An 18,014-nucleotide genomic window follows, 5' to 3' on the forward strand; every position below is an offset into this window, starting at 1 on the left:
AGAGAGTTGGAGGCTGGACTCTGTGGATCGGATGGTCTCCAGTACGGCAGCAACTACAATGAAGGCAGCAAGTGGAGCCGTCCTCTTAGGCAGGTATGACAGAGCTCTATGGGAATCACTGCAACAGTTTTTTGACAATCCCCCAAGAGACAAATGTGAGGACTTTGTGGAATTCATCAATGAAGGACTAATGGTCTCTAACCAGGTAATTAGAGCTGCAGAAGATTATTTCCTACTTGCGGCACATGAGTACTGACACAGCATTGCTAACCGCAGGCATTCTTGGTTTCGCCTTACCTCACTCAAGCCAGAATCACAACAGAAAGTAATCATGCTTCCATTCTCCTGTACCACCTTCTTTGGCAGTCATACCGATGACAAGCTGGCAAGGATGAAGACAGAAATTGAGACTTTAAAGGCAGTCAGCTTAGAAAAACCTAATAAACCAAGGAAATCTTTCATGCCATACCAATGCCATTGTATTTTTAGAGGGGTCAAATCCCTCACTTGCATCAGGGACGCCAGTAAAGCAGTGCACAACATAAGCACCAACCTTACCAAAGAAAGCAGGCTAGAAGATCAACCCAGCTGCTGCCTCAAGGATGCAAGCAACCATTTGGTCAAACCCCTCAATCATTACTTTCCCCTCTTCTATTACCCACTCCGGTGGAGGGAAGTATCCAACATTATCTGTCAGAGTGGCAAAACATTACACAGAACTCCTCAATATTGTTCGCAATGGATATTGTCTCAGGTTCACTGCCCATGCCTCCGAAACCATTCAGTTTCCAGTTCCCTCTGTTACGATCAGAGGTCAACATCCTCTCACAAAAGCAGGTGGTGGAACCTGTTCCTTACCAACAACGATGTACAAGCATTTATTCCAGGTACTTTCTCGCCAAGAAGAAAGACCAGAACAAGTTCAGACCGATTTGTTTCCCAAAAAAAAACCAGCCTACAAGTGGATTTGGCAAGAGAATTTCTGATGCTGGCATTAAACCAAATTTATCCCTAGTTACACCAGGGGGATTGGCTCTGTTCCATCGACCTTCAAGACGCATACTTTCATGTAACAATTGCCAGAAAGCATTGAACGTTCTTGAGGTCTGTAGTGGGGCAGTACCACTATCAGTTCCACTTGCTTCCATTTGTCCCGACGTCAGCACCCAGGACATTCTCCAAGTGCATGACAGTAGTTGCTGCCCATCTCAGGAAACACAAAAGATTAGTCTACCCATATCTAGACGATTGGCTCATCAAGGTGTCCACGTTTCAGGAAGCTCAGCTTCATTACAATTGGACTTGCAATTTCCTACAAATTCTAGGTCTTCATGTCAACCAAACAAAGACTAAATCAGTCCCGGTCCAAACCTTAAACTATCTTGGGGCCTCCATCAACACACTGCAGACAAGAGTGTGTCCTTCAGAGGAGAGATGCTTATTGATCCTTCAGAAGTCTCAGGCAAGCCTCTCATCAGATGGTGAGAACAGTATCCTCTCGCCTAGGCTTGATGGCCTCATGCATCTTTCTAACACCAAATGCCCGCCTCCACATGAGACCCCTGCAGGATTGTCTCTAGGACCAGTGGGACCAACTGACAGGCATTTGAGAAGACAGGATAAACCTATCCCTTCATGCAAAACTGTCTCTGAAATGGTGGTGCACTTCGAGGTATGCCATTTCATCAGGAGATCCCTCCTCACACCGTAGACACGAATGCCTCATTACTTGGTCGCACAGAGAATCAACGTACCATATCAATCTCCTTAAGCTTTGTGCAGACCATCTGACGCTGAAGGCGTTTCATCTATCATTTAGGTTCCACTCCCTGCTTGTTCATCCTGACAATACAAGAACCATGTACTCCCTCAACAAACAGGGAGGGACCAGGTCCAGGCCCATGTCACACGAAGCCCAGACGATCTGGAAATGGCTTCTGGCCAGAAACCTCACGATCACGGCAACTCACCTTCCAGGTGTGTCAAATGCTCAAACAGATTCTCTCAGCAGACTCCTGCAAGAAAACCATGAGTGGGCCTTAAACTACGACGTCGTCCAAAACATCATCGAATGGTGGGGAAATCCGGCCATCGACTTGCTCGCCACAGCAGAAAAGAGCAAATGCCTAATCTTCACATTGAGGTTCTTCCAACCTGGGACTCTGGGGAATGCCCTGTGGATCAACTGGTCTGGCAAACTTCTCTATGCTTTTCCACCGATTCCCCTGATCATGGCAGTCCTCATCAAATTGTCCTAATCCATAACCAAGATGATTCTCACAGCTCCGGAATGGCCACGTCAATGGTGGTTCACTGACCTCCTTCACAAGTCCGTCCACATCTCAAGCTGTCATGCAGATCAGACCTACTGACCAAATTTAGAGGCTAGATGGTAGACCCTAATCTTTCCTCTTTTAATTTGGCAGCATGGCTCCTGAGCTAGTGCAGTTCAGACATTTGAATCTGCCGCAAGACTGCATAGAGATCCTAAAAGAAGCTAAGTAGCCTTTCACACATTCTGCATATGCCTTCAAATGGGAGAGATTTTGCATATGGTGTTCATAGAACGAGAATCCTACCACTTGTCAGGAAGATTACATTATTCCGTACTTACTCTATTTGGCAAAATCTGGCTTGCAATTCTCTATAAAGGTTCACCTGGCAGCTTTTACTGCCTATAGAAAATGTCCTTCACAAACCTCTTTTTCAGAATCCCCATTATCAAGGATTTCCTAGAGGGGTTTGAAGAAGGTTTTCCATCCCATCAGGTGCCCTTTTCCTCCATAGGAGGTTAAGGTAGTTCATTCACGCCTTATGCAGGACCCCTTTGAGCACATAAACAAGTCATCTCTCCAATACCTGTCTTAGAAAATCGCCTTACTTGTGGCAATAACGTCTGCCTGCAGGGTTAGCGAGATCCAAGCACTCTGCTCTCATGAACAATACACTGTATTTTATTCTGGCAAAGTGGTCATGAGAACTCACTCAAAGTTCCTCCCTAAGAACGTTTTGGACTTCCATGTCAACCAGATAATCTAATTACCACCGTTCTTTCAGAATCCCTTACTCCAGTGGAAAGAACTCTCCTCACATCTAGGGAGTGGAGAGTTCTTTACACTGGAGTAAGGGATTCTGAAAGAATGGTGGTGATAGGATTATCTGGTTGACATGGAAGTCCAAAACGTTCTTCGGGAGGAACTTTAAGTGAGTTCTCATGACCACTTTAAATTCTGTGTAAACTAGACATGAGACATCCGCAAATCGAACCAATTGTTTATCAACAAGGGTCCAGTCAGGCTTAGCCACGTCCAAGCAATCCAGCAGTTTAGTTTCATGTATTTGGATGTGCTCTCAAAAGGCTAAAAAACACTCTCAGCACACTGTACCAGGGGTAAAGCGGCCACGGCTGCTTTACTACGCAATATATCTATTCCAGAACTTTGTAAAGCAGCTACCTGCAAATCAGCAAATATATTCACAAGGCACTACTGCCTAGACTATGACGCTAGAGCAGATGCTCAAGTAGGGCAGGTTTCCCTTAGAAACCTTTTTGCTCGAACTTAGTTGTTGATCCTCTGTCTTCTCCACCGTGCTTTGTGGGGATGGGCCTGCTACTTTATTCAGTGATTATGACTATACATGGAAATCCCCTACACGAGAAGGACTAGTTTGTTACTTGTAACTCCCATTCTCTTGTAGGGTAATTTCCATGGTTGTCATAAGCAACCCTCTCTCCTCCCCGGTGGAATGGACAGAGTTATCCATACAATCTACATCTATTCACACATCGCCTGCCAATGAAGTGAGGCAACTGCCATCTGCTGAGTATGATGTGATATTGGTGGTCTTCAGGTTCTTAAAGGCACTTGAAGAAACTCAAAACTCCTTCTCAGGATTAAACTAACAAAAAAAGAAGTTGGCACAGAAACTGAAATATAAAAGAACATCTTTATGTTCAAAATGAGTGTGACTACGTCACCGAGAAGCCGCAGCAACTGAATGAGGCAGTCCAAAGAGTACAGTACACTGGGGTCTTATATATGTGAGGGTTACAAACTCAGCATAAAAGAAAGGGGCAGTCCTGGCTCATGCAAGCATGCAAAATGCCAATATGGATATACAAAATCTGCCAAATATTAGCCAAAAGGAAAACATTCAAAACAAGGCATCATGTAACCAGAACGTCCCCCTTGAGTCGTGTTTTTCCCAATCCCATAAGTCAATCAATGACAGCACCCATAGGTCAATCAGCAATGGCAGAACATGTTTGTGTGCTTCAAAGGAAAGGTAGTGGAATAGGAAAACACGGAGAGAATAGCGAAGGCCAAAAGATAAGATACGGCATGAGAAGAATACTAAAGACTAACAGATAGTTGATATAGAGATTAGGTAGTCCAGACAAGGATTAGTTTAGGCCGGCTGGTGTCCGAGATGGGTTTCAAGACAAGGACGGAGGGGGTTTTTGACACGTTGCAGTCCAAGGGGCAGAGACACTTCGTGAATTGAGCAGCCTGTGTAAAGGCAACACAAAATGGCGGTGAATGTAAAATGGAGTCAAAATTAAAGAACCTCAGACCCTCCTTTTGCCATTACGCAGGCAAATCCTAATTCATTGCTAGGTGAAATGGGAATATCCTTTATCAGAGTACAGACAGAACACTACTTCAGGACCATTTTGGATGAACATATCCAACATCCACTTCATACAGTGGCACTGGAAACACTTGTACAACCACAACTATACCCAAAGTCCGTTCTAAGCCTCTCTAGTAGGCTTCTATCGTCCATCAAATCTGCTTCCATTGTCGCATTGGGCCTCTTGATTCAGGCCTTCCATGAAAATAGTGCTTCTCAGTATCCGTTGGAGTGCCCTCCTGGCAAACACTCACAGCTCACTCGAAAGTCTCAATGTCTCAATGCAGTGCACCAGTGTCTCTCCTCTGCGGCAGACACTACAGATATTGTGCTCTTCATTGGTCGTAGGCACAGATCATCTCATGCAGACCCAAGTACTATTAATCGGGAAAGAGCAACATACTTTCACACTCAGCAACACTTTCAGGCTCCAACACTCGCTATTCAGTGTCAGAGGATGTTTGGGCTGCTCTTTCATTTCATTTTCCCTTTCATCATGGGTACCACAATGTAGTGCCTTTTGCCAATCTTGGATCCTCCGGTGCACTGCCCTTCCGTTGGAGCAAAGAAAAGGGGGTGTGTGGCCAAAACTCAGGCCAAGGGGCTCAAGGGACTGCACACTGTCAGAGGTTACCAGCACATGACAGGTAGAAAACTGAAGCCTCAAACCAGCTCTGCCATCAACAACAGGAATCCTTCTCTTTCGGTCTTTTACACTGAAACTCTGGTTTTGTGATGTCCAACGCCGTCTGATGGAGCAAGTACGATACCATTGATGGCGCGCTGGCGATCGCTGTCCAGCTTTGCTACTTTCTGGGTGCTGAGACTGTAGGGCCAAGACGTCCGTCTTTCATCTGTAGCTGTCACTGATGGGAATTAGGCTTAAATCAATGTTCTGCAGGTTATTATGACTTGATACCCGCAGAATCTAGTGACGTAGGAAATGTGACACAGTTGTTAGTTTCCTTCAATGTAGTACAAAAACAGTCCATTGTATTTAACAATGGGACTGCAAGCAGGTGGCCTGCAATCTGCGAGGGAGTGACCATACGCCATGGGACAACTCTGGTCTAGAATACACTGTCATTTTCAAAGGCAATACTTCTAGTCTCTTCAATTTGGGTACCCTTCATTATCCTCTGCCATCTGAGGGTAGATAGTTACATGGGAATTCTATCATGTTCAAAAAAATAAATGTAAGGTATCTCCTATTGAGGTGGAAAACTTGTCTTACTATAGTATTGAGTCAGTTAACCAGTCCATCACTACCCTGATAGTCAGACTGGAAAACATCGAAGTAGGCCTAAGGAAAATTCTTAAAAACCAGTCTGGTCATACAAAAAGGGAATTTATACATAATATGGGGGTATGGGGTACATTACTACAATCTGGAAATGTGAACCTGAACAATACACCAATAATAATAAAAGGGCTGACTGGTGAAAGGAATTCAAAAAAGAGAAATGGGACTAGGACATAGCTAAAATCCCCAATAACTAGGAACAATGCAACATCAATCAGGGGAGCAAAAGTCAAAATAGTACACAAATTTTAACTCTACCGCTGGCCCCTACACCATATACGGTAATCTCAGCTAATGTTCCAGTTCCTTCTTCAGGGAAAAATTAAACCTGGTTTCCTTTAAGGAACAAAGCCATACACTACTTAGGAAGCAGAACAAAACTGACTAATGTAATATAGAAATTAGGTCACCATGTACAAGAGTCACAGATCTATAATTTATCCTTACGTCCAATCAGGATACATAAATCTAGGGCTGCCTGTTCCTTAAGGGAAGGGGGCAGTAACGTGACTAACTGCAGGTGACACACTTTGATCCTGTATATCTCTTTTTATTTTCCTTCAATACCATTATAGCCAAATAGACATGCACTGGTGAAGTGTTGTCTCTCATATTCACAGCATGAAATATCATTATCTGTGGAATTAAGTAACCGGAACAAGTCCAACCAACTGTTGCGTAGCGATGGGCATCGTCATGACCATCCCCTCACAACACAGGGGAGCTTGTAATAGTATCAAAAGCAAAAGTGTAAAAACAACGCAAAAACAAAAAACGTGCATAAAATAAAAACACACATGCCAAGCCATCAGGTATACTTGCTGTATTCCAAGCACAGAAAGCATAGACAAATTTCAATATCATGTGTAAATGAGCGGTGACGCACAACACTATGTCATGCACTTTATGCACAATGAACCTGCAGCCCAAAACCCAATATGGATATACAAAATCTGCCCAATATTAGCCAAAAGGAAAACATTCAAAACAAGGCATCCAGTAACCAGAACGTCCCCCTTGAGTCGTGTTTTTGCCCAATCCCATAAGTCAATCAATGACAGCACCCATAGGTCAATCAGCAATGGCAGAACATGTTTGTGTGCTTCAAAGGAAAGGGTGTGGAATAGGAAAACACAGGGAGAGAATAGCGATGGCCAAAAGATAAGATACGGCACGAGAAGAATACTAAAGGCTAACAGATAGTTGATATAGAGATTAGGTAGTCCAGACAAGGATTAGTTTAGGCCGGCTGGTGTCTGAGATGGGTTTCAAGACAAGGACGGAGGGGGTTTTTGACACGTTGCAGTCCAAGGGGCAGAGACACTTCGTGAATCGAGCAGCCTGTGTAAAGGCAACACAAAATGGCGGTGAATGTAAAATGGAGTCAAAATTAAAGAACCTCACACTGTCTCTTTTTAGCCATATGACAGCCTATTAGGCTGCTCTCTCCTCTTTCTCCTTCATCTTTATCAAAAAAAGGGTTTTGTGAGGGAGATTTATGCTGTTTGCAACAATATCTTGAAATTATACACAAAAACTTTGTGCTGGCCCTTTTTTGACTTCACGGTGAACAATTTGGCCATTGTAGCCTATGTATATAGGCTGCATAATATGTCTCTTTGTAAAGTGTCTTTGCAGGCCTTCCTGAAGAAAGGCCAAATTCTAAATTTAGGAATACATATATTGAAGACATGCTCCGGGGTCTCCACACATGGGTGGGACTGTCATGGAGACTGCCCTACAAGAGAACAGAAGCTACAGCTAAGAAACTATTCCTACTATATTACTTGTTCTGGATTTGTAACATGGTGAAGAGAAACGCTGCTGAACCTCTACAGGGTGTTAACAAGCTTGCTAAGGGTGCAAAGTATTCTGCTCAGAATTGTACTTTGCAGCAAATTGATGGCTTAATTGAAGAGGTGGAAGCTATCCAAGGCAAAGATAACACGCATGCTGCTGGTAGAAAGTCAAATGGTAAACTCAAGCATTAATGCAATACCGAAACACAATTAAGTAAGCCCAAAGATGCTCATAAACCGGATGACCCTACCAGCACTTAATTAATTGCCTCCAATTCTCCTATTGTTCTTATACACAGCTCTCCAAAGGTAACTGAGATTCCCCCGCATCCAAAACCTTCTGTTACTAACCAACTAGCGAACGGCACAGTGGGAACCAAGCAATACATCAGCATAAACAAGTGGAAATTTCTATACCATGTACTTCTAGATTTGCTCCCTTGATGACACTTCATTAGCAGACTATAACGGCACCCACTGATATAGTAGAAGAACTTACTGAAATTACTTTAAAAACGAAATTAGATTACCTAAGCAAGGAACTGAGTGAGATGAAATCTATGGTGGTAGATGTAGGAAGCTGGCTCTGTATATACTAAGCCAAAGTAAGGTATAGTGTGCACAGAGTCCCGCCTCAGCCACAGCTAGGGTTCGTACAGGACGTACTATCTCAGCAGCTTGCCAGGTGGGGAGAGGCACTCGTCAGGGCTGCTCTCTTTCCCCACTGTTATTTGCGCTGGCAATCGAACCCCTTGCGGCGCATGCCCGGCAGGGGCGGTTATTTGAGGGTGTATCGCTGCGTGGGGAGTTGCATCACATATCCCTGTATGCTGATGATCTCCTGTTGTATCTAGCTGATGCGGGGGATTCCCTGCGAGGCGCCAGAACCCTGCCCCGGGAGTTTGGTGCTTTATCAGGGATGCAGGTGAACTGGGCCAAGACCTGCCTGTTTCCTTTATCCCCGGGTGTTCCGGTGCCCCTGATGCTGGCGGATCTGAGATGGGAAGCTGCCTGCCTGCCGTATCTGGGGGTCCGAATATTTCATGCTTCCGCCGACCTTTTTGAGGGGAACGTGGGCGGAGCGCTGAGGGGGCTCAAGGGTAGTATGGCGTTCTGGCGCACTCTCCCTCTCTCGGTAGCCTGGCGGGTAGCGTTGTTGAAGATGATTGCGCTGCCACGGTTGCTCTACTTTTTCCGTACTTTGCCGGTGTGGATCCCGCCCCCCTTTTTCCGGACGCTTAGGACACTGATGACAGGGTTTATCTGGGGAGCTGGCAGACTGCGGGTGGCAATGGCCACTCTGATGAGACCGAGGGAGGAGGGGGGGTTGGCAGCTCCGGATTTTGAGGGGTATTACCTGGCGGCGCAGCTGCAATGGCTGACACAAGCCGTGGCGCGGGAGTTTAGAGGCCCTGACGGCCCTCAGGGTAGGGTCATCCCTCGTCACGTGCTGTCCTTTATTGTGCTTCGACAGCGACTCCGGTTGGACCAGCTTACCCTCGAGGAGCGCATCCTCCAGCTATGCTGAACTCGCAGTCAGAGACGGGCAGGTTTCGCGGCTCCATATGCCCCAGAGATTCCTTTGGGCATGTGTACGGCCCTGCCACATGGTGGGGACCGGTCGGCGCTGGCTGGCTGGGAAGAATGTGGCGTTCAAATGATTGGGGACTTATACAGGGATGGTGCCTTGCTGCCCTTTCAGGAGTTACGGCAGGCTTATGACCTACCGAGGGGGCATTATCTCCTACACGCCGCCTTGGTGTCGGGGATTCAGAAGCAATGGAAGATGGGCCTGCTGGAGCCCCCGACCTCTTTGGGGTGTCAATACGTCACTATGGCGTCGGGTACGTTCAGGGCCATCACCTGTCTCTATAGGCGATTGTCTACGGAGAAGCTTATACCTTTGGATGCCTTGCGGGGTAAATGGGAGGGAGATCTTGGTAGGCCCATCCCTGAGACGACCTGGCCGCAGCTGCCTGGAAGGGCACACGCAACGCTAGATTTCAATTGGTTCAATTTTTCACGCCTCACAGGGCTTACTTAACTCCGGTAAAAATTTTGTGCTACTTTGGAGGTTCCCACTCATTATGCCCCCGGTGCAGAGCGGAAGGGGCCGATTTCGGTCATATGTTTTGGTTTTGTCTGGAATTGGGCTCTTATTGGACGGATGTGGTAGCGTGTCTGAACCGAGTGACTGGGCGTGAGCTGGATGTGGAGATGGGTACTTGCCTCCTGCTTTGGTTTCTGCACACTCCCAGTACTAAAATTACGAACAAGTTCTATGACTTGGGGTTGATTATGGCGAAGAGGGAGCTTACCATGCACTGGAAGACACAGGCTGGGCCGAGCTTTCGGAGGTGGACGGCGAGTTTCTTGTCTTGGGCGGGGAGCGAAGGGATGCTTCGGCTGCAGCTGGCCCGGCGGGCGGATAATGATAAGGCGCTGGATGCGGCAAGGGCGTGGGGAGCGTTGGTGGAGGGGCTCCGCTCTCTGGAGGAGGTGGATGAGGTGGACAGGGATCCCTTAGAAGTTGACCGGATTGTGGAACCGGGGAGGGGCCTTCTGGAACCGCTGGGGAGACTGCGCCGGATGAGGCCACTTGAGCATACTTGGGAGGGATCTTTGTCTGCACAATGTATTGCGGAGTGCTGGGGGGATCGGGGTCGGAGCGGGAAGTGTACATAGCGGGGGACATGGAGTTCAGGCCCTCTGCGATCATTGCTGATGTCTTTTTCATTGCTTTGGGTTCGGTGGGTTTAGACCTTGGGCTGCCTAATGGCTACATGTAACAGGGGTTTGTGCGGGCACGCTGAAAGAGGGGGGGGGGGGTAGAGCGGGAGACAGGGGATGGGGTTAGGGTAGTAAAAGTTGAAGAATGGTTTCTGCTGATATGTGCATTGCCGATTGGGCATTATACACGATGTTACTGTGTGTACCCGTGAATTATTGATGAGACGGTTGGAAAAATCAATAAAATACTTTAACAAAAAAAATAGTGTGCACAGAGTCCAGGGAGTCCCCAGAGGTATTGCAGAGTCTAAATTAGGTAAGTACTAACAGCTCTTTTTGTGGTAGTGGGGGCGAGCAGTTAGGCTTATCCAGAGGGTGTGTTGAGCATTTATTGTATTCACTCACACAAGGACTGATTACTCACATTCCGAGACAGAATGCAGACTAATTGGGTAAGTATATAAAAGGTATACTTATATTTTAAGATCCAAGCAGGACTTGGTACAGGTAGGTAAAATATACTTTCAATTGTATACTTTTATACAGAAATGCAATTGAGGCTAGATCTGCAATTGTTACAGGTTTGTATCACTTTAAAAAGCAGTTTGAATGACACAGTAATTACTTTGAGGATACTTTTTGATTACTTTCAGATCACATTGAGAACTGGAGGTGGTATGCCTAGATACCACACCTAAGGATCTAACAATACACAGTAAGTAAGACTTTTTAGAGTTGGCTGTTTTGTTATCTTTTCCCCATACAAACATCAAATCAACACTTCTTTTAAGGGCCAAAATCTCATAACATGGGTTCCTATTGGAGAAAAAGTGTTAGCGGTTTCTCAGGTAAGTACACGACTTGCGAATGACAATTTTGGGGCTTGGGACCAGGGTTCACCATGCTCTAGATGGGCACTTGAGTTGCACCACCAGCGGCACTGGGGTGGCGGGGTGCAGAGTGCAGGGGCCCAATGTTGGCCAATGGGGCTAAGGAGGCCTTCAGTTAGGGACTGCTTACGAGCAGGCCACTCAGGTGTGGGAGCAAAGCTCCTGGGTTAAGCTCAGCACTACAGGGGCCAACAATCAGCACAGGAGCTGCACCACCAGCAGGACTGAGGCGGCAGGGTGCCAAGGAGACGTCGGGCCCTGTGCTTTTCAATGGAATAATTAAGACAAATCTCGTCAATGGGTCCCAGTGCTTGGTCACCATCTTATTATCAAATCAGTATCAGTGTTCTTTTACTCTCACTGTACAAATCAACCTACTGTTAGAAGTCCTCCTTCACCTTCTTTCACTTGTGCACACTGCTGCTTTCCACTCCCACCTTGGGACTTTGGCTGGGGACATCAGCAGGGCTCCCCTGCTCTCTGCCTTTGCCCCTAGAAACTGCTGCAGTATCAACTGTGGCTGTTGCAGTAGCTTGCAGGCAATATTGGGGCAATAATGATGTCACCTGGTAACCTTGGGGCAGGAGCCGAGCGCGGAAGAACAAAGTATGCGGCGGGCAAGCTGCTGACAAACTGCCACAACTGGCTCCTAGGGTGAGAGGGAGCTGAGAGTGTGAGTTGGAAGCCACGCACCGGGAACAACGATGAAAGAAGAAGACAATTGCCTGGCAAATCCTGATAGGCTCTGCGACCAGCCTGTCTTGTGTCCCGCACACTGCTTGACTCTGGCTCTATGTCATGCGTTTGACGTCCAGTCTGCATTCATTTAAATTCTGAATGTGCAACATCTCACCACTTAAAGACAGAGAAAACTGTTAGGAACAGTCTCCACGCGATTCTAGCAGAATTTTGCAATCCAGTCCAGAGTACCAAAATGCAGAAACACCATGAACACAATCCCACCCAGAACAAAAAATGCCTAGGGCTAACAGTACCAATATGCAACACTCAATCATAACAGAAAGGGACAACACCAAATTCCTGCCACCTAATACTTTCAATACCCTCTCAGAAAAAGATTCCTACAACATTATCATTGCAAGCAGACCATCTAACTCATCATCAGACCCAGTATGTCCAAAAATCTTTAAAGATATGGTTCGTATAACCTGCTCAAGAGGCATGCACAAGTGCCAGGAAGAAGATTCCTTTCCGCCCAAGTTGAAAATATTCTACATTAGACCCCTCCTTAAGAAGAACCTTGACCCATCCAACTTAGAAAACTACAGACCAATATTGAACAGCCTGTTGCAAAGTAAAATATGTTAAAGAGCAGTTTTTACTCACTTTTGCAGGTTTACTGAGAAAAAATAATGTGATGTCACACAAATAATCGGGATTCAGACCAGGTAGAATCACAGTTAGCCCTTGTATCCATATAGGATGACGTAAAACTCAATGGACAAGAAGTGAATGGCCGTTCTATTGCTTCTGGACCCATCATGTGCATCTGACAGTGCCAGTACCACAAGCTACAAGTAAAACTTCATCATCTTGGAGTATATGATAATGCTCTGAAATGGAATGTCTCGTATCTTAAATTCAGACTAAGCTTGGTGTGGCTACACCAAGCTTAATCTGTATTTAAGATATGAGACATTGTAGCATGACTCGGAGGTCCTTCATTATTTCCTCTCTTTGACAGATGACTCTAATGAAGTCCATCTCAAAAAATCTCCTGACCGTCTCCGTCTCCAATCTATGGCTACTCAGGATCATCAACAAACAAAAATCTCACAATAGACAACTCTGTGCAGTAATGCGTTTAGGGGGCTGTGATTATAAGAAATACCATTAGGGATCTGCAGAGCTGATCAAAGCTGCCAGCTTACCATAAAATGTGCATCTATCACTCTCACTTCTTCACCCGTCACCCTGCTAAGCGCTGTGTCCCATAACCTAATAGTAGCACCTCTACGGTCATCACGCATGACATGGAAAGACTTCCCATATAGGATTAAAACAAAAACAACCACACACCCTACATGGTGTAGCGTGCTACCCCTGTAGGTAAGTGCTTCAACACCCTGCATAGGTGTAGTAGGCACTGAATAAATGTTACAATAGTATATAACACATTACAAACATGACCGGTGTAAGAAATTGGATTACTAATTGGGGTGGCTGACTACTATCTACCTTAAGGAGTACCACAACTCTTGTCAGGGTGAATCCTTAAACTCACTAAATCAGTATTCAACACCATTGTAGCTATGGGCTGAACCGGCCTGTTCTTGCTGCCTGTTTTCGATGTGTGCTCAGCTCTCCCCAGACTCACCGACGCGCAGGCGTTACCTTCGAATTAACAAGATGCAGAACACATTTGCAACAAGTGTACTTCTGGTGCTTGCAGTTCTTTCGGTGTTGAAGGCCAATGACCCTGATGATAAAAACAGCCCACTCTATTATGATTATGAGTCGCTGAGAATTGGAGGGTTGGTTGCTTCTGCCATCCTCTGTGTTATGGGAATTATAGTCGTGCTGAGTGGGAAGTGCCGCTGGAAATTCAACAAGAACCAGAGGCGCAAGAGTGAGGTCCAGCAGAGACAGCAGCTTATCACTCCAGGAAGCGCCTCCAACTGCTACGAATCCCCAGTTGAGAAGGATGTTTATTGACAACATTAACGTTATGGAACGCTATCGCGATTTAGATTGAATATGCTACTTACCAGTATGCATCTGTTCTTGGCATGTAGGGCTGCTGACATTCATATCTGTGCATAGATCGCCGCCTAGTGTTGGGTCCGGATGTTTGCACGTTGTTGTCCTGGAAGAGACTTCGAAGTATCCTGGGATAGGTGACTCCTCCCCTGGACTACAGTGCGCATGGGCATCCTCTCCATCCTCAGATTGTTTTTCGCCATTGTGGCAGTGATGGAGTAGATACAGAAAGTGATGACCATGCTTACAGTAAATCTGAGAGCTGCAGCTGCCACAGGCGCCGGGGAGGAGGGAGGGCGATATGAATGTCAGCAGCCCTACATGCCAAGAACAGATGCATACTGGTAAGTAGCATATTCAGTTCGAGGCATGTGGGCTGCTGAATTCATATCTGTGCATAGAATACATAGCAGTGCCCTCTATTAGCGGCGGCTACGAGTGCCAGCTGCAGCGGTCTGAAAAAGAGTTTTGAGAACAGCCTGTCCTACAGCTGCCTGCTGTTTTGATTGCACATCTACACAATAGTGTTTGGTAAATGTATGTGTAGTGGACCAGGTGGCTGCTCTACATATATCATGCAGGGGAATGTTTCCTAGGAAAGCCATGGAGGCCCCTAACTTACGTGTTGAGTGGGCTCGTGGGGGAATCGTTAATGTGCGTTTAGCCTTTTGATAGCAAATTTGAATACATTTAACGGTCCATCTGGCTATACCTGCTTTGGAGATAGCGTTACCTTTGTGGTGTGGGGCAAAGGCAACGAAAAGTTGTTTTGTCTTCCTAAAGACTTTAGTCCTGTCGATATAGTACATGAGGGCCCTCTTTACATCTAGTGTATGGAGTGCGCTTTCTGCGACAGTTTGTGGGTTTTGAAAGAAAACAGGCAGTTCAATAGTTTGATTCATGTGGAACTGCGATACCACCTTGGGCATGAATTTGGGGTTGGTACGTAGTACGACCCTGTTGGCGTGAACCTGTATAAATCGCTCTTGAACGGTTAGTGCCTGGAGTTCACTAACTCTTCTTAAAGAAGTGATCGCTACGAGGAAAGCTACTTTCCAGGTAAGGAATTGAAGCTCGCATGAGTGTAGAGGTTCAAAGGGTGGACCCATCAGGCGTGTGAGGACCAAGTTGAGGTTCCACATTGGAGCCGGTGGGTGGCTTGGAGGAATGACTCGTTTGAGTCCTTCCAAGAATGCTTTGATGGCAGGCACTCTGAATAGAGAGAGGTGCTGCCTGGTCTGCAGATAGGCTGATATGGCGGTCAAATGGACACGTATAGAGGTGTACGCCAGATTGCATCGGTATAGGTGTAGGAGGTAACAAATTATGTTTTGTATGGATGCGTCTAGCGGGTTAATGTCATTAGTATTGCAATAAATGACGAACCTCTTCCATTTGGCTGCATAGCAAGCTCTGGTAGTGGGTCTCCTGGCCTCCTTAATGATGTCCATACAGTCAGGTGGCAGGTTTAGGTAGCCAAACTCTAGGACTTCAGGAGCCAGATTGCCAAATTCAGCTGTTGCGGATCTGGGTGCTGAATCTCTCCATGGTTCTGCGTCAAATGCGCGGGTTTGATCCGCAGCCTTTGATGCGGCACCACGGAAGGTTCGAGAAAGGTGGTGTACCACGGCTGGCGTGCCCACGTGGGAGCAACCAGGACGAGTGTCAGTGAGTGTTGTCTGAGTTTGCGTGCCACCAGCGGTATCAGTGGTGCTGGGGGAAAAGCGTACGCAAATCTGCCTGACCAGTTCATCCATATCGCATTGCCCTGCGACTGCGGATGTGGGAACCTGGCGGCAAAGCTTTGGCATTTTGCGTTTTCGCTTGTGGCGAATAGGTCTATGTCTGGGTGACCCCACTGCTGGAAGTACGGCTGGAGTACTGATGGGTGTAACTCCCACTCGTGCATCTGGTGGCTGTGTCTGCTGAGCAGATCCGCCATCTGGTTGTCCTTGCCGGGGAGGTGTTCTGCCATGAGGAACATGTTCCTCTGAATGGCCCACTTCCTCATGCTCTGAGCCAGATGAGACAACTGTGGAGAGTGTGTTCCTCCCTGCTTCTGTATGTAGTACATTGCGGTCATGTTGTCCGTCCGGATCAACACGACCTTGTTGCACAGATGTACTTTGAATGCTTTCATAGCTAGGAAGATTGCCATCAGTTCCAGAAGGTTGATGTGCATCTTCTTCTGTTGTGTTGTCCATAGTCCCTGCACTGTGTAGTGGAGTACATGAGCTCCCCATCCCTGGAGAGACGCGTCCGCTGTCAGTACTATTTGTGGAACAGGCTCTTGGAACGGTCGGCCCTTGCAAAGGTTTTGTGGATTCCACCAATGCAGAGAGTTGTATGCCCGACCGCTCACCAACACTAGGTCTTTCATCTGTCCGTGAGCCTGATTCCACTGACGTGCTAAGCACTCCTGAAGCGGGCGCATATGTAATCTCGCGTGCGGGACTATGAAAATGCAGGAGGCCATCATGCCTATCAATTGCATGAACACTCGCGCAGGAAGGGAGTGTTGGGGTTTGAACTTGGAAATCAGCATTTGCATGCTGTTGATCCTCACTAAATTTGGCTGAGCTGTGGCCGCCAGAGTGTCTATAGTCGCACCTAGGTACTGTTGTACGCGTGCGGGCTGGAGATGGGATTTTGGGTAATTTAGTGAGAATCCCAGACTGTGAAGGAGGTGAATGGTGCGGGACATGTGGCTGGCACATTGCTGGGCTGACTTTGCTTGAACGAGCCAGTCGTCCAGGTAGGGGTAGACGTGTATGTGCTGCCTCCGTAGATGTGCCGCCACAGTAGCTAGGCACTTTGTGAAAACCCTGGGTGCTGTTGTCACGCCGAAGGGAAGGACTTTGAATTAGTAGTGCTGTCCCTGAACAGTGAACCTGAGGTATTTTTTGTGTGAGGGGTGAATGGGTATGTGGAAATACGCATCTTTGAGGTCCAGTGTGGCCAGGAAGTCTCCCTGCTTGAGAAGCGGGAGGACTTGCTGTAAAGTGAGCATGTGAAAATGCTCGGAAAGAATGTACCGGTTCAGGGGTCTCAGGTCTAATATAGGTCTGAGCGACCCGTCCTTTTTTTGCATTAAAAAGTACAGGGAGTACACCCCCGTACCTTGCTCGAGGACGGGTACGACCTCTATTGCGCCTTTTAGAAGCATACTTTGCACCTCCTGCTGTAAGAGCGTTAAGTGCTCTGAGGACATAGGACGGTTTTTTGGAGGTATTGTGGGTGGGGTTGAGGTTAATTCTAGGCAGTAACCGTGTTTGACAATATCTTTGACCCACCTGTCCGTGGTGATGGAGTTCCACGTGGACAGGAACCTTTGTAGCCTTCCCCCGACAGGTGTTATGTGGTCGGGAGGAAGGGAGAGGGAGTCACTGCTTGTTCTTGGGGGAGGACCTGGTGTTGCCGTAGCCGCGTCCTCTGCCCTTTGTGCTGGAGCCACGATATCCACCCCGGGTGTTTTTATCGTAGGTGGTTTGTGTGTTGCCCTTGTTGTATGTTTGCTGTGACCCCTGTCCTCTACCTGCTCCTCTATTTCCGGGGCGACGAAAGGAGCCGCTCCGAAAGGACTGTGTTTGGAGAGCCCCCATGGACTTTGCAGTGTCCGTGTCCTTTTTTATTTTCTCTAGGGTGGTGTCAACCTCCGGCCCGAATAAATAGTCGGGGTTGACAGGCTGGTTGAGTATGTTATTTTGCACCTCAGGTTTGAATCCGGAGATTCGCAACCAGGCATGTCGTCGCAACATGCCGCTAGTGTTTATGGCCCTGGCAGCTGTGTCTGCGGCATCCAGCGCACACTTGATGGATGCGTTTGTGAGGAGCTGTCCCTCCCTGATGAGGATCTCTGCACCTTCTTTGAATTGGTCAGGGAGATGTTGGAGTAGTTGTTCCAGTGTATCGTAGTGTGCTCGATCGTAGCGAGCG

General features: G+C 47.1%; 1 pseudogene; it reads left to right on the top strand.

The window, feature by feature from the left end:
• Positions 1-13,727: 13,727 nt before the first annotated feature.
• Positions 13,728-14,033, top strand: LOC146785639 (FXYD domain-containing ion transport regulator 3 pseudogene; annotated as a pseudogene).
• Positions 14,034-18,014: the final 3,981 nt, after the last annotated feature.

Source organism: Triturus cristatus, chromosome 11 (assembly GCF_964204655.1).
Source record: "Triturus cristatus chromosome 11, aTriCri1.1, whole genome shotgun sequence".
NCBI classification, from domain to species: Eukaryota; Metazoa; Chordata; class Amphibia; order Caudata; family Salamandridae; genus Triturus; species Triturus cristatus.